The sequence below is a fragment of the Mauremys reevesii genome, linkage group 1, assembly GCF_016161935.1.
Source record: "Mauremys reevesii isolate NIE-2019 linkage group 1, ASM1616193v1, whole genome shotgun sequence".
Classification (NCBI taxonomy): Eukaryota; Metazoa; Chordata; order Testudines; family Geoemydidae; genus Mauremys; species Mauremys reevesii.
In genome coordinates, this window is record NC_052623.1 from 205,893,476 (window position 1) to 205,916,257 (window position 22,782).

Sequence of the window (22,782 nt, forward strand, 5' to 3'; positions counted from 1 at the left end):
CAGAGTTCTGCTACTTGAGCTAAAGAATTATCTTCATTAGTCAACTTTACTATTAACCAATCAATCAAATGGTCTCTTTAAAAAGTAAATCCCTAGGGTCACAGACTATGGGTTGAATTCTTAAAAATGCTCAGCACTGGCCTAAATCCATTCCCAAAGGAGTAAAATTCCCATTGGTTTCAACAGGAGCAGAACTGGGCCAATGTTAAGCCCTTTCGAAAAATCCCACCCTTTGCAGTTATTTATTTCTATGAAATACTTCACAATGTTTTGGGTACTCAAAAGTAAATAGTAGCATAAAGACATAAGAAATGTTCCAGATTGTGCCCTGAAATCCATCAGTGGAGGGGACCTTACTCAGTGGCCACTGATGCATCCCCAGAATACCAGACATTCCAGTACTTCCAGGAACAGCATGGGCCCACCCCGCCTGCATGACCGCGCCTCCACGAGCGTGACCTTACATGCATGGTGGGTGACAAGTTACGCTGCTGGAGGCGGGGCTGCACACTCTTCAAAATGGTGTCCCCCATCCAATACCAAACAAACCTTAGAATAGCAGGACTGTCCGTCTTAAAACCAAATTAATGGCCTACCTAGACCCTGCTCACTTGGCTCTCCCATTCCCACACAGAAGGGGGGAGTCAGCCACCTCCACAGCACCATTCCCTCAGAAATGTGTGGGGTCCAAGAACCATGCAGAGGAAAGAGGAGAGTGGGAGGGCTAGGTGAGGAATGGGAAGGCCAGAGGCAGAGCTGGGATTAGGAGGGCACACACAGCCCCCTCTCTGGCTTTATGGCGATTCCCCACAAAATACCATACAACTCCAGTTATTAATTTTTCTATGGAGCCTCCCCTGGGATGTCTGAGGAGAGGCACAATGAAGGGGCCCACAGGTAGCAGAGGAAAGAGGAAAGGACTTGCACCAGTGTGGAAGTACAGAGCTTCCACATATTCATGGGTCTAGCCTCCTGCAAAACCCCCTAGATCCTCTATGTTTGGGAGCAGGTTCCACAGTCTTTTCTTTGGGGCAGGAGGGACAACAGGATACTGGGGAGATCTCAGTAAGGGGATTCTCTGGAGATTTTCTCCCTCTGTGCCCCCATTTGGGGGGGGGTGGTACATGGCCTGGACCAATAACAGGATTAGAGGTTATATATGTTGTGGGATGCAGCCACTAGAGAATGACATACTCACAAACATTTAAGCAGATGTGAAATTCTCTCCAGTAATGAGAGGGAATTGCAGTGCTCCCAAAGGCTCAAAAATTAGGAGATTGCCCCCAAAATCATCAGATTACTTTTAAGGGTTGTACTGTGTTTTTTGTCTGTCTTTTGATTATTGAGCTCCTCCTGCCACCCCTAAATACGTATGTGTGACCATTACAGTTGCCAACTCTTCCAGCTGTACAGAGTGAGGCGATTCTGGCCCTGCTGCAGGAGCTCTCGCAGCTGCCTGATGGAGCAGAGCTGCCAGCTTCTCCCCAAACCCCAACAGTCTAACTACTTGATTTTGTTCCCTTTGCAGTCTAGTATTACAGGGAGAGAGAGGGGAGGGGCAGAGCCCAGACTGACCCATTTTTCACAAGAAGGGAGGAAGCAGAACTGCCCTGAGCTCCTGAGTTCTTTCTACTCCCTCCTCTCCCGTCCCTATCCTGTGTGAATCATGGCACTGCTCCCTCTCCCCTTCCCAAAATCTCTTCTAAATTTCTGAGAAATTTGGGGAGAGCTGTGCTTACCTCCCACAGCAGCCCTGATTGGCTGCTCTTCCCCATTAGCTGGACAACTGGGGAAGGCAGCCAATCAAAGAGAGCAGAGCTGGAAATTGTGTCAGGTCTGGAACTTCTCATATCATGGCAAGACTAGTTCCAGCAGGGAGAAAAACTGCATTACTCAATGAATTCGTGAGGAGTGTCAACACTGGGATTGTATATGTAAAAATTTGGCCCGCAATATATAATCTCTGAGTTTGCCTAACCAGTTTCTGTTGTAGGCCATTTCTGTATGTTCCAAAATTCTTATGTGCATGAGCATACAGCATTCATTTGAGTGAAAAAATATAAATCATGTGCACAAATCCTGAAATTTTGATCATGTTAAAAATACATAAATAGGACCCTCAAAATGGTATTCACAAAAACTTGGGAGTGAAATCTGAGTCATGCAAAATAAAGGCTGGGTCAAAACTATATGGAAAAACTTGACCCTAATTACCTAAAGAATGATGCAAAACTCAAGAGAAAAAGAGAGGAAGAAAATGTTGTTTTAAATCTGCTTATCTTTACATGGATCTTTAGGTTTTCTCCGGTGCTCAAAGGAAGTGTGAAGCCCCAGTGTATTTTTATGTTATATCCTCACATGTTTAAAGCTATTTTATGCAATTCCAACTAACTCTTTAACCCAATCCTATTTTTCTTACACAGGTGAAGCTCCTATTGAGGTTCATGGAATTTTTGCCAATGGTATCAGACACTTTAGGGGTTACATGCTGAACCTATTTTTGCCTTGCCCCTCCCTTTACCCCCATTCTAATCTTGGAAATTTACTCAGATTCTATAGGGGTGACAAACATGTAGCTCTTCAACCCTTGAACTGTGGCTCAGAAAGTCTCTCTTCTAAAACTGTTCACATGCAGTTTTCTGCGACTCTGCAGTAGGAAAGCATCACAGACTGTTATCGCTTACAGCCATATGTACCACTTGTTGTCATAGGTTAATGAATAAAAAAAGATAGGACTCAGGTCTGGTAGAAATTGGAAACACTGGAGCCTTATTATTTTAGGGCCTGATCCAGCAATCTTCTTACTAAAAGCAAAACTCTCCACACTGACATCAATCAATAAGTAAGGACTGAATAAGGACTGAATCTCTGAGTAGGGACTGAATAAGGATGGCCCTAATTATTTTAGCCAAAAATTGTGTATGACAAAGGACTATAATATGCATGCCAATAAAATGATCTAAGACAGCAAGATGGACCTGGTCTTCTTGTCACTGAAGATAATGGGAATGTTATTGTTGAGTTCAATGTGAGCAGTATTAGGGCCAATGTATTAGCAGTCCTGCACCCGAAGCCTAACTTTGTGATCAATGTGAAGCAACTAAGTCAGAAAGTTTGGCTGTCGTTAAGCTAAGTAAATGAAGAGATTCAGAAAAAGCAGTATTATTTTTCCCTTTTGCAAACTGATTGACTACTGGTTTTGGAATCTATTCTGCCTTCAATACTTGCATGAAAACCCCATTACCATCAGTGACAATTATGTTTGCAGAAGGAAAAATGACCCCCTAAAATGTTACAAGGGCAGAAAAAAAAAATCTAAGATCATCCAAGAAAAGTTTAAAGTGCAGATTTCTATTAACTCGATTTATTAATGCTGTGGGATTTCTTTTTTTTTTTGTCCTACAACTATGTTCACTGCTTACTAAAATTCTCTTGGCAACCACATACTTCCTTGCTTCTGATCTCATCATACACACACAGATGGCTCATGCTTGTAAAATATTATTAGGGGAGATGCTGGAGTGGCCTGAGCACACGTCACTCCAGAGATGTAATCTGACTCTGACAGCTTCTGTGACCTCAGAAAACCTCTATATCTGCCTCTGTTTCCTTAACTGTAAAATGGAAAGAGCCATGAGGATTAGTTAACATGTGTACAGATTTTTGAAGAGGAAAAGTGCTAAGTGTTGTTACTATTTGGGGAGACAGAGATGGGAACTTCATGAGAGCATAAATTTTATTCTCTTCCCAAAAACAAACGCAACCCAGGTATAAATAGTGTTTGCAGAAATACAGGGGGAGAAGTTGGTGCTGTATAACAATTTTTAGTTTTGCATTTAAAGTCTGTTTAAAAGAGAGATTTAAATATTCAAGCAGATCATTTTTTATTTCTACAGTTCTGCAATGTACCAACATTTTACAAGGTGGATTTTTGTTCAGTAGTGTAATAAGATGACAGTATTTACAGACGAATTCTGGTTTCCATAACAAGATTATGATTTTCTTTATTGTGATCACTGGTTAATTTATTTCTGCAGTCCATCATTTTGCTTTTGTTTAGGAGGGCCTGCATAAAAGTAAACTCTTTACAGACACTGTTCAAACTGTTTTTATCAGTTGAAAAGTATTTAAAGTAGAGGAAGAATGGTCTTGTGGGGGTTCGAGGAGATCAGGATTCAATTTTTGGCTCTGCAACTGAATCTCTGGGGAAATTTTCAAAGGTACAAATGGCAGTTTCAGTGAATGTGGGAGTTGGACACCTAACGGGAGATAGGTGCTTTTGAAAATCTCCTTTCCCCCTCCCCCACATGATCCTGAGCAAGTCACTGAATCTCACTGTGCCTCAGTTCCCTATTTATACCATGGGGATAATAATACTTACTTCTTTTTCCCATCATTTTTGCCTGTCTTGACTATTTAGACTCTATAAACTCTTTGGGGCATGGACTGTCTCTTACTAACATATGTACAGCACCTACTGCAATGAGGCCCTGGTCTCAGTTGAGACCTCAAGGTGCTACTGTAATACAAATAATAAATAATGTTAATACTAGTATAGGGGTCTGGAGAGCATTGATTAAAACTGATTTCTTAAAGCCCTGGTTATAATGCCCGTAGGGTGACCAGACAGCAAATGTGAAAAATCAGGACGGAGGTGGGGGGGTAATAGGAGTCTATATAAGATAAAGCCCCAGTAATCGGGACTGTCCCTATAAAATTGGGACATCTGGTCACCCTAGCTGCCAGTAATTTGGTGCTGCTAAAAATTGCCAGATTAACAGCCCTATATAACAAAATATTTTATTCATCCAGAAGGCAGGTTCAGCACAGGCATCAGCAGAGTAAACTTCGCTCACATGGCACCCCAAATGAGACACTACCCTACTGACCCCTGACCCAATCACTCTGATTTCTAAATGCATTAATTTTGGCCTTGTTGTACCTTTCATATCTGCATTTTGTGAACATTCAAGAGATTGAGTTTTACTGGAGCAAGTGTTCACAGAATGTGAATTTCAGAGTCATATGCCTGGGCATTTACAAAAAATAAATGGTAAGTCTGCAGATGCATTTGCTCTACTAGTAGTAATGCACTCAACCATTCAGGGAACAGAAACAATACCATGCTACTTATCTGAGCAATCACAACTAAGCACAAATTTATTTTCAAATAACATAGTGTCAAATTCTCACAGGTGAATTGTGTGTGATCCATCGATGAAGTCAAAGAGAAAATACATTGAACAAAGTGCATAATGAATAAATTCAAGGATATCACAATTTGCTCTCATTTAGTCTGCAAATGGAATGACAGACAGAATTATTGGAATGCAGTTATTCACTGCACACTATTCTCTCAACTCTACTGAATCCAAATCTGGAGGGACCATGTCTAGTGATAAAAAACAATTCATGTTCCATGCCCACTCACTAATTACCCTTTAGCCTAGTACCAGTAACCAATTACAGCCAATTATGATGAGAGAGATGGAGCTTTGAATGTGGACTTAAGGAACTGGATTACTAAGCAGCTATCGAATGATGATGGCTTTTGGTCACTTACTACCAAGTTAGGCCAAGTGTCTATCGATGCCGTAGAAGTGAAAGTCTCGATAATGGATTAATAATCATGAGCAATTCACTTTCCCCAGTGAGATCTTTCAAGAATATAACCAGGAGCCTGAGCTCCGTGGGCCAGTTTTGTCCCTGATATAACTCCACTGGTTTCAGTGGAATTATACCAGGTATTTATTTCATCCAGTCCATATAACAGGCTAATTCATATCGCTATCTACTAGGCACATCCACTATTTCCTTCTTCTTCACTCATCTTGTAATCTCTACACAATCAACCTAGTATGCAACACATGACCAGAATTCCTGCACGTTATATAAATAATTCAGGAAAGTTCTTAATTCCTTGGGGAAACTTACTCACATATCACCCGATCATGGGGTTTAAAGAGATGTCAAAGAAATTCTGTGGTTGTTATAGTCCAATGATAGAAATTTCATTAATTCACGACAAAATGTTAGTATTCCCTTTGAGCAGAACTATAAAATTATTTTAATTCTAGATAAATTAGCAGAAGCTGAGTTGATACCAAGGTGGATTGGTCTGAATTTGCCAGTCGAGGAATGTTGTACAACTGCATCTGCCACTGAGAAGCTGCTATGGTTGGATTCAGAACCAATGACGCAGCACAGTTTCACATGGGTCTGATAACAAATAGGTAAACGGCTGGATTGCCAAATCCCAGAGGTCAAAAAAAATTGATAAAGCAAATTAAACGCATGCGATTTCCAACGTGACGTGAACAAAAAAACCCAAACAAATCCAATTCCCAATGCTCATGTCCCTGTGCCCCAAATGGCACTATTACAAGTGATTCCTGGAAAGAGCAGGAATCTTATAGGAAAATACCCTGCAGTGAGGATGGTCCGTGTTGAATCTGCCAGTTGTTGCACTGATTCAGACTTTGCCATATCTCTGCGCTTTTGCACTAGTAACCAACCAGGGCTGGATTTAGGGGCAGGCGACTCAAGCTGTGGTGCCGGGCTTGGAGGGCACCAGGCTCAGGTGCTGTTTTTGCTGCTAGTGACAAAAGGGAAAATAGAATATTTGAAGTAACATGTTTCAGGTATTCGGTATGTGGATTCATTTTTCACTAACCTTCTGGACCTTTGTAGAATCTCATGGAACCTTTTAGACTTTCTGAGAACTACTTTTTCCTCAAACCTCCTAAAACGTTGTCAGACATGCCCTCGCAGGCATATAAGGGGTGGGGTATCGCCAGTCAGTCAGTGAGATATAAGAATGAACTGAAGTGAAGTGAGAGCCCAGCTGCAATATTGTGAACCTTATTTTATTGTGTAATTGTGAAAGCTTACTTCTGTTTTAAGACTTGAAGAGTATAAGTAGTGACTAATAAAGGACATATTTAATGAGATGCCAGAGATATCAATCAAACCCCTATCTACACAACAGTATAAAAGACATACTGTTACTTCTTTTACCATGCTTAACACATAACATTTGATGACTTCCCGAGTCTGTGGAAAATAGACTTTTACTCTCCTGAATACTATCTGTTTTCCCCTGTAAAAAATAAAAGATGTCCCAGAAAAAGCCTTCAGGAGCTCAGTCTAGGAAGGAAAAAGCTCAATTGCAATCTAGTTTGCATCCAGGAGCAAATCTGATGGGAAATAAACGGAGGGGGGGGGGAGCTAAAGATGCTCCTCATTTGGGGCACCATTTAGTTTACAGCTGGCCCTGACCAACCCTCCCTCAAAGCACTCAGACCGTAAGCTAGGTCTGCAATCTCCGGTGACACAGCTCCAAACCTTTCCTGTCAGGCACCTTTATACTTTACTTGGAAAGCAGAAGAAGTGAGACGACATTCCATACATGTCCAAAGGCCACTAGATTTCCACCTTCTTTGTCGCATAGACCACATATATCTAGGGCAACTGAAAGGTTATTTAAGACTGCAAAGGGGAAATTAATACTCAGTGCATTTCCAAAGTAGAAATTGCAAGTTGCTGGAATCACTTATTTAAAACTTTTTCTCAAGTACAGCAAGACGAAAGTGAAGTAAAATCGTCTAGAGTGGGTTGGAAACACTCTCTCCTGAAGCCCTAAACATCACTTCTAGTGACATTAACTTGAGCTACATGTCCCATCGGAGAGTAAGTGTCAGCAAAGTAAATGCATTAGTTAAAGCTTAATAGTAGTTTAGTGTTCAATATCTTGAAATATTAAATATGTTTTTTCCCAAAGTAAACTGCTATTCAGTTTTAATGAAGACATTAACCTGCTTGATTTGTAAGCTCCTGTGGGAAGCCAGTCTAAAATACTGTCACAAGAGGTGGGCAGAAGTAACAAGAGCTATGACAGAAAATCAAGCACATTTTAAATGTTAAAAAAGCAGCCAGAAAATGAGTCTCAATATGCTCTTGTTTTCTTTTAATTTTGTTTATTTTTTGGTAATGTGATTTGTGCCCTTTAAAAGATGCCGATTAGGGCTGGTTATAATGTTCATGGCAACAGTGGGTGTTGAAATCTTGGTGAGTTTTCACTAATGAGTTAGTCAACATGAAAATGGGAAAATTCAGATTAAAAATTATTTGGGTTAGAATCAGAGCTTTGAATTCAAAGCTTTGAGTTTCTGGCATAGGTGGTTTGGCTGCTTTCAAACAGAATCCATTCCTGTGGCTTTGATCCCAGTTTGAATTTTCTGGATTGACTTTGGATGCAGGATAAATCTCATGGGAACAAATAATCTTATGAATTTTCAACTAGAAATGCTAGAGATCTAGTGAGATCAGCTGAAATTATGAGTCTCTGAGCAATTAAACTGGGTGTATATTTTCCCTGAAGTGTATATTGGTGAACTAACAATGGAGAGGAGCTGGCTGCTTTGTTTCACTGTGGCTGTGTTTATTTCATGCTGTCAAGCATGGATTCTGACACTTAACAGTATTAATATTGCTATTTCTATTGATATAATTAGCACTGCTATAAATAATAGCTAAGGCTGCCATAGCTAAGTATATCGTTGCAATCAGCAATATCAGGGCCTCCTTTATTACACAGCAGCCTGACAGATCTAAACAAGAAGACAGCCACTGAACAGTACCAGTGATTCTAATGGCCCAGTTAAAAGGGCTATTGCTGCATGTAAGACTCTTCTAAACAAACTAATTTATATGTGTGAGACTAAAGTTTCTCACTAGTCTCACACTTGCCAACATTTGAATGCTATAAATAGGCAATCCTGATTTCCAGCCATATGATATGAATAACTTGTATGGACTTCAATGGAAGTTATTCATATGCTATGATGGTAGAAGAGGGGCCAGGTCTGATTAGGACAGAAGTAGGGACGTACGTTTAAATTCCACTGAAATGCACTAGTTTAGGAGAGCTTTTTGGCAAGATAGAGTGGGAAATCATTTGCCAACTAAACAAAACAAGAAGAGGCTGATCTTCTTAAATAGGGATGCTATTTCAATCTCACACTACACCTTACTATACTTAAGAATATTTAAGTGACAACCTGACCTAGTGGTCCAAATAATTGACTGGGAACCAGGAACTTTAAAGGCTCTCCCAGTGTATTTCAATGGACTCTGCTACTGTCTCACTATGGTCAAAAAGTGTCCACTAGCTTTGGGGGCATCTATTTTTGTGTCCAACATAAAACAGCTTGGGCTGATTATAGAGGTGCTGAATACCCACAATTTCAAGTGACTTCAAATGGACAAGTACATGCTCAGTACCTGTAAAAATCAGCCTCGAAGTGTCTCAAGGTGTGTACCCAGAAACAGAGGCATCCTAAATTAACAGCAACTTTTGAAATGTTAGGGCTTTCTTGATTGATCTTTTAATTCTTTGTAAAAGGAGGATAACACTACAGTATGTCTCTCCCAGGGAGTTTGTGAAGATTAATATTTGAACACTGTACATGTAAAATGGATCCCTGTGTTTTTATTTTTACATACAGCTCTGAGTGTGGTTTGCCACGCAAGCTTTGAGTGTTTGACCTTTTTAAGCCAAAAGCACTAGCTGTCCAAAACTCAGAATGGGTGGGGAAGAGGTTGTGTGGGAGTTTAAGTCATTTGTTTAATTACCAGTGGGTGTGAGACGTGCATTTTCAAGTACTACAAGACAGCAAAACCAAACCGTTTTGTATTCCTTTTACATTAGGACAGGGCCGTGTTGATACCCTTATCTAGTCCTTCGATAGACTGCTCAAGAGACAGAGTTGCTAGCTTCAATACACATAAACTTACAACAGTAAATTGTGTAGCAGTACAATTCAAGGAAAACTTTGGACTATTTTACTAAGGCTATGGCTACACTTCAGAGCTTACAGCTGCGCAGCTGCACCGCTGTAGCATTGCTACTGCAGATGCTCTAAGGCGACAGGACAGCTCTCCCATTGACTTAATTACTCCATCCCCCATGAGTGGCAGTAGCTATGCCAGCACGAGAAGCTCTCCCGCCGATACAGCGCTATCCACACCAGCGCTTAGGTCAATGTAACTTACATCGCTCGAGGGGTGACTTAATCATACCCGACTGACATAATTTATACCAACCCTAAGATGTAGTGTGTACACAGCCTAAATTTTTTTGGTCTAGCTCACTTGGTACGTGGTCAAAGTTCTCACACAGCATAGTATCTCTTGTAAAAATCCTAAAACCAAATGTATCCCATATATAACTCCACTGATGTCATTAATTTACTCCAGAGATTAATTTAATCTTTAGGGCCACATTCTGCTCTCTGGTGTAATGTGGACTAACTCCACCAAAGTCAACAAAGTTACAGCCAGAATTTGGCCTCTAGTGTCAAGTCAGAAGATCCATGAAATGCCTTCTATCTAAGGTACTTATACAAGCCTCATAATATCTGAGCACCTCACAATCTTAAATATATTTATCCTCAAACACCTATGCAATAAGAAGATACTGTTATATCCATTTTACAGATAGGGAATAGAGAGACTAAGTGATGTGTCCAAAGTCACAGAAAAAGCCTGTGACAGAGCCAGAAACTGAACTCGGGTCTCCCAAATCCCCAGACAGCAACCTAACCCTGATCCGTGAACCCTTTAAGTATATTTATCATGGAACATGGAGTATTAATGATCTGTACTAAGGCACTTCTATTTTAAAACAAAGCAGGGAGGACATAAGGAATTGTTCCTCTTGTACCTAGATAAAAAGTAAGACTTGCGTCATGTCTGTTTCTCTGAAAAAACTTATATTGCAAAGGGTAATATTCTCTCTCCCATCTTTCCTGATTGGTCTCATCTCTCAGTCATCTGTAGTTCCAAGTGAAGTAAGAGTACAGTACAAGACTACTAACGTACCTCCCCCGGGAGTCCACATTCTGAACTGCATAAATCAGGTTTCATTGGATTTCATTCATGCAACAGACCATATAAAGTGGAATTTTCAAATGTGCCATAAGTATTCACAAGTCATTTGGGTGCTTTTGAAAATCCCACCTCTACTAACCAATTTTTAGTTTGGGTTGAAAACTCCCAACGTTTAGCCCCAACATATTTTCCTCATGAAAATTACAAGGAGCTAATTTTGTTTTGATGGTGCTTCATTGCTACTCTGCGTCAAGGGTCTTCAGCAAGTCTGGACTGGTTACCTTACTGTAATCATGAAGTCACCCATGTCAGCCTCCCATTACTATCGAACCTGTAATGATATGTACACTCTTTCTATAACAGCTAATTCAACAGACATTTAATTCAGGTGCAATCATTCAAGCCATCCACAGCCCAGGGCAATAATAAGGTTAGAAAAAACGTATTTTACAAAGTATGTAATTACATCTGAATCTGGATTAGTTAATATCTGTTGAGTGCTGTGAAGACATTAAAATAGCACTTCTCTTTTACAACATCTTCCATATCAAGATTCCTAAGTATTTACAAACAATAATGAATTAGGCCTCACAAATCCCATCCCCATACTAGCAGGTGGGTAAAGTATTATCCCCATTTTACAAATGGAATAACTTGGACACAAAAGAGGTTACACCTACGGCTTTAAAATCCTACCTGTGTTGAGATTTCCTGTCCCTATTCAAGCAGTCCCACTGAAATCAAGTAAGCTTGCAGAAGAGCTAGGAAAATAACCCAGAACTACTGAAAACAAGGGCTGTGGTTTAACAACTGGAGAATACTATAAAAATGCTGTATTTATATGATGGGTGCTATGGATTATTATTAATTCTTAATCCCAACCAGATAACTCCATACAGAAGACCTGACACCCCACTTTTCATTAAAGATTTAATAGCAAAGACAGTGTTATACTGAGGTCTCATAAGACTTTCTTATACAAAATACACAGAGTATTTCCTAAATTAAATTATTACAGATAATGAAAATAACACCATTATTTTAAACAAGTGAACAAAGAATATTGTATGATAGAGTATACTTGATTTTTTTATCTGTTTCTTCATTGTTATTAATTTGCAAAATAAATAATTCCACAAATGGCTCTCCGAGTTATTAGTTTGAATTATTACATTTCTGCTGTATATCCAAATCAAGACCAGACTGAGGTTTATGTTGAGTTGAGTTGGGATGGAGGGAACACCCAAAACAATGAAGCCAAGAGGTAGAGTTGTGGTCTTGGATGCAGCGATTCTGTCCCCAGCTCCTCCACTGATTTGCTGTGTAACTCTGGCCAAGTATCTTCACCTAATTTAGGATCTTCTATAGCACCCATCACTTTAATATTTAAGTCCCTCCAAGGAAAATTAGATGGGTTTAGAGGAGTCCCAATGGACTTTATGAAGTCCTATGCTCTTTTCCTTTAATCAATTACAGTGGCTCTTGTCTGGATTATATGGGGGGAGGGGAAGGAGAATCTTTTTCTTGCCCCTGTGACATCTCCATCTGTAATACAGAAATAATTTTCACCTTTGCAAGGTGACTTTTTGCATGTACAGATGACAAATGTATGTAAAAGTAAAATAGTATAATGAATTGGCTTGTAGGTATATATGTCACTGCCCTCTGCTGGATTGATTCTGAATAGTTCAACTCTGTGTCATAGGACCTCTACCGCTAACAGCTAAAGATTCTCTTTTAGCTTAAGTGGCAGAGACCTGTGATTTTAGAGCAGGATGCCCTTGTGTCACAATTAAGTAATGGAAACCATGACATTCTAGCTGGCCACTTAATTTTACTGTATTATTAGGAACCTGGGTTAGGACTCATTTGAGGGCCATGCACTAATTTTTGGAAAGGTGTGAAATATCCAAAACTTTGGCAACTGTCTAGATATTAAATCACAAATTCTCTCATACATTCCATCAGAAAGTTTTCTTCTGTAAGAAATCTGGGATTTTTACACCTACAGATTAAATGATTAGATTTAAAATAATGCTCAAATCTTCTGTAATGTTCTTCCCACATTACAAATGGACTATTAAATCAGTGGAATGCCAATCAAATGCTTTTGTACTTTGAAAGAAAGGTTTAAATAACAAAAGCTGTTTTTCAGGCTTCTCTCTCTCTTTCTCACACTTAAGTCAGTGTTCTATGTACATTAATTACAATGTGTTTACTATCTTTTCTAGTAAGACCACAATTCAAAAGATTTTGAGAACGTGAATTTTTAGAAAAATTACAATCAGGGAGTCTCATGAATTCTGGATCTCATTACTCAAACTTGTCGAGGAAGAATATAATGTTCTGTACTAAACTTCAAGATATAATGTTTATATGCAGAAAAAAGAGTTTGTGGTATAATTGTTCTAACAGATTTGGGAGCTGAGAGCTCTGGGTTCAAGTCCTAGCTCTGCAACTCACTCGCTGTATGACTTTGGGCAAGTTACTAATGAGTTAGGGTTAGATTTTCAAGAGATTAAGCTCAGTGGAGCTACATTAATTTGCACCATCTGAGGCTCTGATTCTCAGTATTCAAAGATACTGAGTAAAGCTGGCAGGAAAACAGAATTTCTGTCCCACATGGAACATTTTAAAGTTCAGAAAAAATTTCATCCCAAGTTGGGGCAAAGTAAAAACCTTAAAAAATTTCATCAGAACTGAAACGGAATTTTTCCTCGAAGGCTCTTGTCAATTTCACATTCTCTCTGAAGGCAGAAAGTATAAGTGACAAAAGCCCTCCAGCAGCCAGCCATGATTCTCCCCTTAGAAAACTGAAGTATTCTGGCAAAACTGACAGTTTCCCACAGAAAAATTGAATTTAGCAAAAAGGGCATTTTCTATCAGAAAATATATTCTGATAGAAAATTCCCAACCAGCTCTAGTTCTGAGCATCCGGAGTTATTATTAAAGACATTCAAGCCATTAACCTCCTCATGCCTCAGAGTTTCCCTATTCATAAGAAGGGGATAATACTACTTTCTTACCACACAGAGCTGGTTTTTGGCTTAATTTATTAATGCTTGCAAAGCACACTGAGCTCCACAGATGTAAGATGCTGTAGAAGAGCAGTGTTATTATTATCCTCTTAATTTCAAAGATATGATTTGTATATAAAAATGCATTCCAGAAAGACCCACTGAAATGTGCAAATTTCAGGATTGTCTGCTGTATAATCATAAATAATCACATTTCTAGAATATAAAGATGTTTTTCTCCTATAATAATTACTTCGATCTCAGAACTTGGCTTCAAGCAGGCTTGGTTCATTTTACCAGATTGATATTCTTTTATTTGTTTTATTGCAGTTATTATTGTTATGCTGTTTAACACAGGGGCCAACTTAATTTTACAAGATTGTGCATATCCTCAAGATTCTGAACTTATTTAGAGAATGGGATGGGATTCTAGAAGGATTTTTAGAAGGTATCTTTCTATAAGTCTATAATATATAACTAAACTATTGTTGTATGTAAAGTAAATAAGTTTTTTAAAATGTTTAAGAAGCTTCATTTAAAATTAAATTAAAATGCAGAGCCCCCCAGACCGGTGGCCAGGACCGAATGCCACTGAAAATCAGCTTGTGTTGCCATAGGTTGCCTACCCCTGCTCTAAATCATGTAACTGATATCTCCTTATCACCAGCTGAGAACAGAACTAACATTTCACTATTTCTCCTTTGTTAGCTTTGGAACTTTAAAATAATTTCAATAATTTAGAAAACACTGGAATAACCATTTATAATGTTTTCAAAAAAACAATCCAATTTCAAAGTGAAAATATATGTCGGTCCTGATGCTGTATTTATCCAAACACCCAAAAGTGGATTTTCTCCCTACCAGTATCAACAGGCATCGCCTATCCACAGGGCATCATTGTTTCAATCTTTTCTCTTTGACAACCAGTTACATCACTTTTCTTTTTTTAGCGGTGGAGAAGTAAATGGCAGTAGCCCTTTCATTTAACTTCTATTGAGGGAACTGCAGGAATCTGGGATAGGAGGCCCTGTGAACTTTGCATCTGCAGATGCTTAGCCCTGGAATTGCAAATGACTGACTTTCTTGAAAACTAATGTCAAAACTGCTCCATGAACTGTCCTAAGGGCTGTCCCCCTGCCATAGGATCAAAGTGCACATTTTCTCCACTAGTCTGAAGGGTGAAATCCAAAACAGATATAATTTGTGTTATAGAGCTCCACCTTACCCCTCCTGAGCAACCAAGCTGCTCTTTTTTCATTTACTTTATAATAAATTTACCACCCTTTTATAAAACATGGTACCTAACTGCTATGTAACAAAGCAAAAAAGGAAATTATTTTGTAGAGCAGGAGATAAAGGTGTTATTTTGTCAGGCACAAAAAAGAAAAAGTTCCAAGCACCTGGTGACATGAGTGGGACAAGCTCAGACTTGGCAATAGAAAGATACCTGCACGAAGACATTTTTCAGAGTCAAGGTAGTATCTTAAATTCAACACTTGAGTTTCACCTGGACAATTCAAACCCCACATTGCCTTCTCTTCACATGAGCCATTCCCCCCCTTCTACAGTTATTTTCAGCCCTAGTTATAATCGTTAGCTATTGGCACCGGGGGGAGCGGCAGGACAGTGCAGGCAGGGAGCGGGGCGGGCTGGAGGCAGGGACTGAGCGGATGGAGCGGGCTGACTGCGGCGGCGGTTGCTCATCGGCGCGGGGCGATGCTCGGTCCCCAGGGCAGGGTGCGCACCGCGCGGCGGGAGACAGAGGCGGGTTCCTCACCCCAGCCCCGGCGGGGTCCAAAGCGCGGAAGGCAGGAGAGCTGCCGGCTGTGTCCACACCGCCACTTCCAGCGCTACAACTTGAGTCCTCCGGGGGGGGGGGGGGTGAAACGCCCCCGGGAGCGACAGAAGTTTTAGCGCTGAAAAGCGGCAGTGGCGAGGGCGCGTTCCCGGCGGGACGGGAGCGTTTCCCTGCCGCGCCCGGCCGGGGACACCGCGCTGGAGCTGCAATCGCCGGGGCGGGGGGCGGAGATAAGTGGGGCACGTAGCGGGGGTTTAACGGTTTCCAGCGGGATTTGAACCCCAGGGCGGGACCCGCGCTCCGGACGCGCCTCCGGCAGAACTTTTCTTTTGCTCAAAGTTCGCCCCGCGGAGCCGCTGCTCGGACCCCGCCCGACCCGGGGGAGCCGCTGCTCGGCCCCGAGAGCCCGGCCGAGGGTCACCGCTCCAGCGCAGCGGGCGCCCCCCTCCCTCGCGGCGCGGGAAGTCGCGAGCCCCGCCGGGGCACCTCAGCAACGGCTCGAGTGAGCGCGCGCAGCCCGGCAAGCTCGGGGGCGCCGCCTGCCCCCCAGAACCCCTCCCCTTCCCCTTCCCCTCAGTCCCCACCCCACAGGTACCCCCAATGGGCGGGGCGAGGAACCTGCCGGCCCCGCCCCCTAACCCTCGGCTGACCCCGGAAGCGCGGTACCTCTCTCATCTTCTCTCTTCCCTCCGCAGCCGCTCCACACTTTCACATACAGCCGCCGCCGCCTAGCCGGCCCCCTCATTGGCCTGTTGCCCCGGATACCCATCTGCCGATTGGCTCAGAGCCACGCTACTCCCTAACGGGCCCCGCCCACAAGCACGCACTCTTTCCCTTCCCGCCCGCCTCTGGATGTTGGTTCTTTATTGGTATAGCGGTGCTCTCAAGTCCGCTATGCGCCCAGGCGATTGGTCCAGCCACTTGTTCATCAAGTGAAGTTCGTCTGTCATTGGTAGAGATCCGAAAGATAAAGTCCACTTTCGCGATGGCAGGGTGTTGATTGGATTAGTTTTGTTGTCAGTTTCCCCGGCGCTTGGGTGGTGATTGGCTACCCAAGACACCCCGCCCAACACAGCAAGGTAGGTTGCGAATCCTCCCCTTTCTACGCATTTCTATTTCCCATTTTATTTATTTATTTATTTTCTTCATAAACTTAAATGACCCCGGAGAGGAGGGGGGGCAGGGCGGGGCCTCACAGCGACGACTACCAATGGGAGAGGGAGAAGGGGTGTGGCCGACAACCGTGCTGGCCAATAAGGAGAGAGCCGCCGCTCAGGTCTTGGCATGCGGCCGGCCAATCATCCCTTCCCCCCTTCCCTTAACCCTCTGCCTGGCACCGGCGGCAGTTAATCAGTGTCTGTGCCAGGGAGGGATGTGGAATGCACCATTCCCAGCTGAGCGGGAGTGGAGAGACAGCCTGTACCATCGCCAACACTGGGGGGGGGATTTGGAACAGGTCCAGCCTGCAAAGGGGGGAAGGTCAGGGCTGCACCAGGGCTGAGCGGGGAGCAAGAGAAATGCTGGGGGGGGGGGACGTGCAGGGGGGCGGGCAATAATGCCCAGGCCTGGGGGGAGAGGGCACGATCGTGCCCCTTGCCGAGGCAGAGGAGGGGAGAGTAGGGCAGATGGCGGGAGAGTGGGGTCATAGTACCCCTTGCATAGGGGAGACTAGGGCAGTAGTGCCCCTGGCAGGGGCAGAGACAGGGTATGTGAGACCACAGTGTTCCACCTTGCATGGAAAGAGCGGTCCGCTGGATGTATTGAACCATGTTCGACCTGTGTATAACTGAAGTGAGCGAGAGGACAGTCAGGCCCAATGTCCCCACATAAAAAGTGAGAGGAAAAGATTATCCCCACTGTTAATTGGTGGGTAAGAGGGATGCCTTGGGGCAGTGGTGCCCAACCTTTTTGGCTGGCGGGCACCAGCCGAAGGACCACTGTGGCGGTGGAGCACCCGCTGAAATGCCGTCGCATTTCGGCAGCGACGCCTCTCGATGACGTCGCTTGCCGTCGAGAAGCGACGTCATCGAGAGGCGTCTCCGCCGAAATGCCACAGCAGCATTTCGGCGGGTGCTCTCCCGGGGGCCAGGACGTGGGCGCCATGGTGCCCATGGGCACCGTGTTGGGGACCTCTGCCTTGGGGGGAGTGCAAGCAGTCAGGCCCATGGGTGTGGGAGGGAGGGACCCACAATCGTTTCCTTCCTAAAGACGGGATGAGTGACATGCAAGGGCTGAAGCTATGAACTCATCTGTTATTTTATTACATTTTCTGTTGTGCAACCAAGGAACCAAGTGTGAAGGAAACTTTACAGAAGTTGGTTTGCAAACCTGCACTCATTTTATAATATTACCATCTATGTAGCCTTTCACAAATGCTTATTAAACCTCATGCCAACTTGTGTGTCAGGAAAATATCTCAATTTTTCAACTGGGGAAACTGAGGCATACAGTAGAGAAGTCACTAGCCCAAGGACACAGAGCATTCCAGTGACATCACTAGGGAAAGAATTTAGGAGATTCTCAGCTCCAGCCTGTTTCCTAGCCCCCCCTGTTTCTCTCTCAGGGACTTCAGCTTTCTGAGAAGATCAGAAGTGATTTCCATCATATACAAGGTTTACAGGTTGGTCTGAGTGTCGGGTCAGGCTATGCCTGCTATCATAATGAGAGTAGATGGTACTATCTGCGGCTCATCAAACCCACTGCCTTGTGGGTAGCCCGGGAGGGTGTAGGACTAAGGGAGCAACCCCTGACAGAAAAGCCCCACTGGCTAATGAATGGATTTGGGAGAATGTAAGCATATGAGAGTAAACTCAGACATAAAATCTGAGGCGGTCAGGTGGTACTAATCTTTTTGTCAACTCCTGCAGCGGATTGGGTACCAGATGTGTTGGTTCTTCCTCTCCTCTGGATTTTACTGGTAATTCTGAGAGGTGGGTCCTGATGCATGGTTAATTCAGGGCCAGTGCTGTAACAAGGGTGAGGTGAGTGAGGCATTTGCCTCAGGTGCACAAAGCCGAGGGGCGCAGAAAGTGGTGGAGAGAAAAAAAAAGCCGCTGGCACAGAGATATTTATAACCCAGCTGATCCCCCCAGCCCCACCTGCTGCCCCCCTGTGCCTCCTCCGAGTGTCCCCTGACCCTGACTTGCTCTCCCCCAGACTGACTCTGAGCCTGCCTTTCCTCCTCAAACCCTTCCCTTTTTCCTGCAGGACCCTCCACCAGCACAGCCCCCACCCCTCCCTCCCAGTCACTGCTTCTGCCCCATGTTGGGCCAGGAGGCAGCCCCATCCCTCACCCCCCAGTGAGGCTACAGTCAGGGGCAACAGCAGGGGAGTAGGTGCACGCAGCGCCCCCTGGCACCCACCACGGGGGAGGTGAGGGAGATTCCTGGACCTGAGAGAGGCTCTAGGAGCACATGCAGTGACGGTGGTGGGGGTGAGTGTGCTGCTGGGGGGGCAAGAAAGGGGGGCTCCTCCCCCAGAGCTTGTTGCTGCCGGCAGGGAAAGGGCTGGGGGGAGTCCTCCTCTCTGGCCCCTGTCCCGGAGCAGCCTGCCTGCACCCCAAAAACTCATCCCCAGCCCTGCCTCACCCCAGAGCCCACACCCTCAGTCTGAGCTTTCACCCCCCCCACCACACCCTCAACCCTCTGCCCAATCCCTGAGCCCCTCCAGCATCCCAAACTCCTTATCCCCAGTCCCAGCCAGAGCCCTCATCCCCCGCACACCCCGACCCTCTGCCCCAGCCCTAAGCCCCTCCCGCACCCCAAACCTCCCATTCCCAGCCAGAGCCCTCACCCCTACTCTCGCCCTGAGCCCCTCCCACACTCCAAACCCCTCATCTGCAGCCACAACCCTCACCCCTGCACCCCATCCCTCTGCACCCCTCCCATCCTCAAACTCCATCCCAGAGCCTGCACCCCAATCCCCTACCCCAGCCTAGGGCCTGCACCCCAGACCTCCTCCTTCACCCAAACTCCCTCCCAGAGCCTTGGGCAGGTGTGGGGGTGGAATTTGGGTGGGGTCGGATTCTCATCACCACCAACATTTCTACAAACCTGCAACCCCTGATCCTGCCCTGCAGACCTGAACTCCCAGCATTCTCAGGACACATGCTGATCCGTAGTGCCACTGCTGATATCCAGCACCTCCCTCTTCTCTTAACCTGTGAGTCCCTCTCTGGATTGGAACTGGACTGGAACCAAAGATCATCTTGGAAGCAACATTACCAGCCCAAGCAGTCAAAAATCATGAGTTAGACCCCCCAAAATCACAGGCTCTACCGCCGCCGCTTCATTCATTATTCGGCGGCAATTTGGTGGCAGGCCCTTCCCTCCGAGAGGGACTGAGGGACCTGCCGCCGAATTGCCGCCACCGAGCCGGCCCTGGGGGAGGGCGCAATTTTATATTCTTGCCTTGGGCTCAAAAATACCTAGTTACGGCTCTGCTCAGGGCCTCCATATCATCTGCTCAGGCTTGCGCCCTGAAGAGGTACTCCAGCTTTGCCTCGAGCATCGACACAACACGGGAGGCAGCAGTCACTGGTTCTAAGCTCTTACTCAATTGGTGCAGAGTTGAACCCCGATGGTGGGAGAGATCATTGTATCTCACTGGACAACCACTGCCCTCCATAAAACTGGATAGCCACCAGACAATAGCATGTTGTCCCGCCACAGTCTGCCTGCTTCCATAGGTGCTTGGAGCTTAGAGTTTTATAACTTGACAAGTGGACTGTAACCAATGCACCAGGCAAACCAGATAAAAGAAAGAAAATACCCTTAAAGACAGGGTGATGGAATGTTCACACCATGACAATTGGAGTATCTGAGGACTTTCAACAGATCAACGATGCACGTAAAACTGCCATGATCAATGATGAGCTGAAATGACTCAATGTGGATATCGCATCCCTCCAAGAAGCACAGCTACCATCAAGCGGATCTCTCAGACAAAAAGACTACACATTTTTTCTGGCAGGGGAAAAACACTGAAGAAACATGAGCGCACAGAGTGGGATTTTCCATCAAGAACTCATTTCTGGGGATGATTGAGCCACCTAGAAATGGATCAGAGAGAATTTTGGCACTATATTTGTTTACATCTGAGGGCCCAGTTAATCTTGTGAGTGTGTATATCCCGTCTCCTCGTCTTCTGGCATCAACAACCAGTTCTATAACCAGTTGAACATCACCATCAGCAAGATTCCAAAGCACAAATATGTTTTCCTGCTAAGGGACTTTAATGCAAGGGGGGAGTATGGACCAACTGTCTTGGTCAACATGAAACTGGTAAGATTAATGGAAATGGTCAGAGACTTCTAGATTTTATTCCTATTACGACCTCTGTGTAATAAACTCATTCTTCCGGACAAAGTCGCAACACAAAGTGTCTTGGAAACCTCCCAGATCTGGCCACTGGCACCAACTGGATCTTATCATAAGGCATACCAACCTTAACACCATACTCATTACCCACAGTTATCAAAGTACTGTTTGCAACACAGACCACTCTCTGGTATGCAACAAGCTCAGACTTAAACCAAAGAAAATACACAGATTTAAAGGATGTCCTTATATTAACCTCAGTGCCATAGTGGACCAAGAAAAGTCACAGCAGTACAAGAACATACTACAACAAGCCCTTGACACCAGTGATAGTGCCAAGAACAACTGAAGAATACAATCTATGATGCAGCTCTGACAGTCTTTGGGAAGAAGGAAAATAAGACCAACTGGTTTGACACATATTCCAGTCATAGAGGCCAAATGCACAGCCCAAACCAACTACAAGAGAGACCCAAATGAAAAAAACCTTACAAGCGTTGAGAGTGTCAAGAACCAAGGTACAACAAACTGCTCGATGCTGCGCCAATGACTATTGGCTGCACTTATGTGAAAGCATCCAACTAGCAGCTGATACAGGCAATATCAGAAACATGTATGATGGGATCCAGAAAGCTTTGGGACCAACTTCAAAGAAGATAGCCCCATTGAAATCAATAACAGGGGAAACAATCAAAGACCAAGCAGAATGATCACTGGTTAGAACACTACTCTGAGCTTTACTCTCATGAAAGTATTGTTATGGATGCAGTCATCAACAGCTGCCTGTTATAAACAAAATCAACGATGAACTGACTGTCGAGGAGCTTAGCCTTGCCATTGGTGGCCTCTCCAATAGAAAGGCCCCCCGGAAAAGACTGCATACCATCCAAGGTCAAAAAATGCAGAAAATCTATTCTACTGCAACATCTTCATGAGTTGCCCTGCCTATGCTGAAAAGAAGGTGAAGTACCACAAGAAATAAGAGACGCCAACATCATCACTCTATAAAAACAAGGGTGACAGGAGCGACTGTAACAACAATCGTGGCATTTCCCTTCTTAGTATTATGGGAAAGCCTTTGCCCAAGTTGTCCTGAACAGACTTCAGACCCTTGCAGACAGAGTCTATTCTGAATCATAGTGTGGCTTCAGAGCTGAAAGGTCTACTAAAGACATGATCTTCTCACTGAGATAACGACAAGAGAAATGCAGAGAACAAAAAAAGCCCCTCTACATAGCCTTCATCGATCTCACAAAGGTTTTTGACTTTGTCAGGAGAAGTGGGCTATTCACGCTTCTAGAAAAGATTGGATGTCCCCCCAAGATCTTAAGCATGATTTGGTCCTTTCATGAAAACATGTACAGCACAGTCCCATATGACAGCTCAGTGTCTGAGGCTTTCCAGATTCTTAGTGGCATTAAGCAAGGTTGTGTACTTGCCCCAACTCTGTTTGGGATCTTCTTCTCCCTGCTACTGAAACAAGCTTTTGATTCCTCAACTGAGGGAATCTACTTGCACACAAGATCTGATGGAATCTATTCAATCTTGTAAGACTCAGATCTAAAACCAAGACTAGGGAGGCCCTTATCCAACATCTCCTCTTTACTGATGACGCAACAGTGACAACCCACACATAAGCTCATTTTCAAAGTGTAATGGACAGTTTTTCCAAAGCTTGCCAAGACTTCAGGCTTACTATAAGCCTAAAAAAGACTAACATAATGTGCCAAAGAGTTGAGAAAGCACCCTTCAGCAAGAT

The 22,782-nt window shown here is 44.0% G+C and overlaps 1 protein-coding gene across 10 annotated transcripts in view; it reads right to left on the reverse strand.

The window, feature by feature from the left end:
- ZBTB20 (zinc finger and BTB domain containing 20) overlaps positions 1 to 16,722 on the reverse strand; it is a 646,879-nt gene extending 630,157 nt beyond the window's left edge. For 7 of the 10 annotated variants that reach the window (XM_039497067.1, XM_039497069.1, XM_039497046.1 and 4 more), the window contains exon 1: positions 16,372 to 16,722. The gene's annotated coding sequence lies outside the window, so the exon portion shown is untranslated. Of the gene's footprint in view, positions 1 to 11,586; positions 11,652 to 16,355 lie in introns of all 10 variants that reach the window. The other 3 variants (XM_039497053.1, XM_039497063.1, XM_039497052.1) reach the window with 2 other exon arrangements.
- Between the last annotated feature and the right edge of the window lie 6,060 nt (positions 16,723 to 22,782).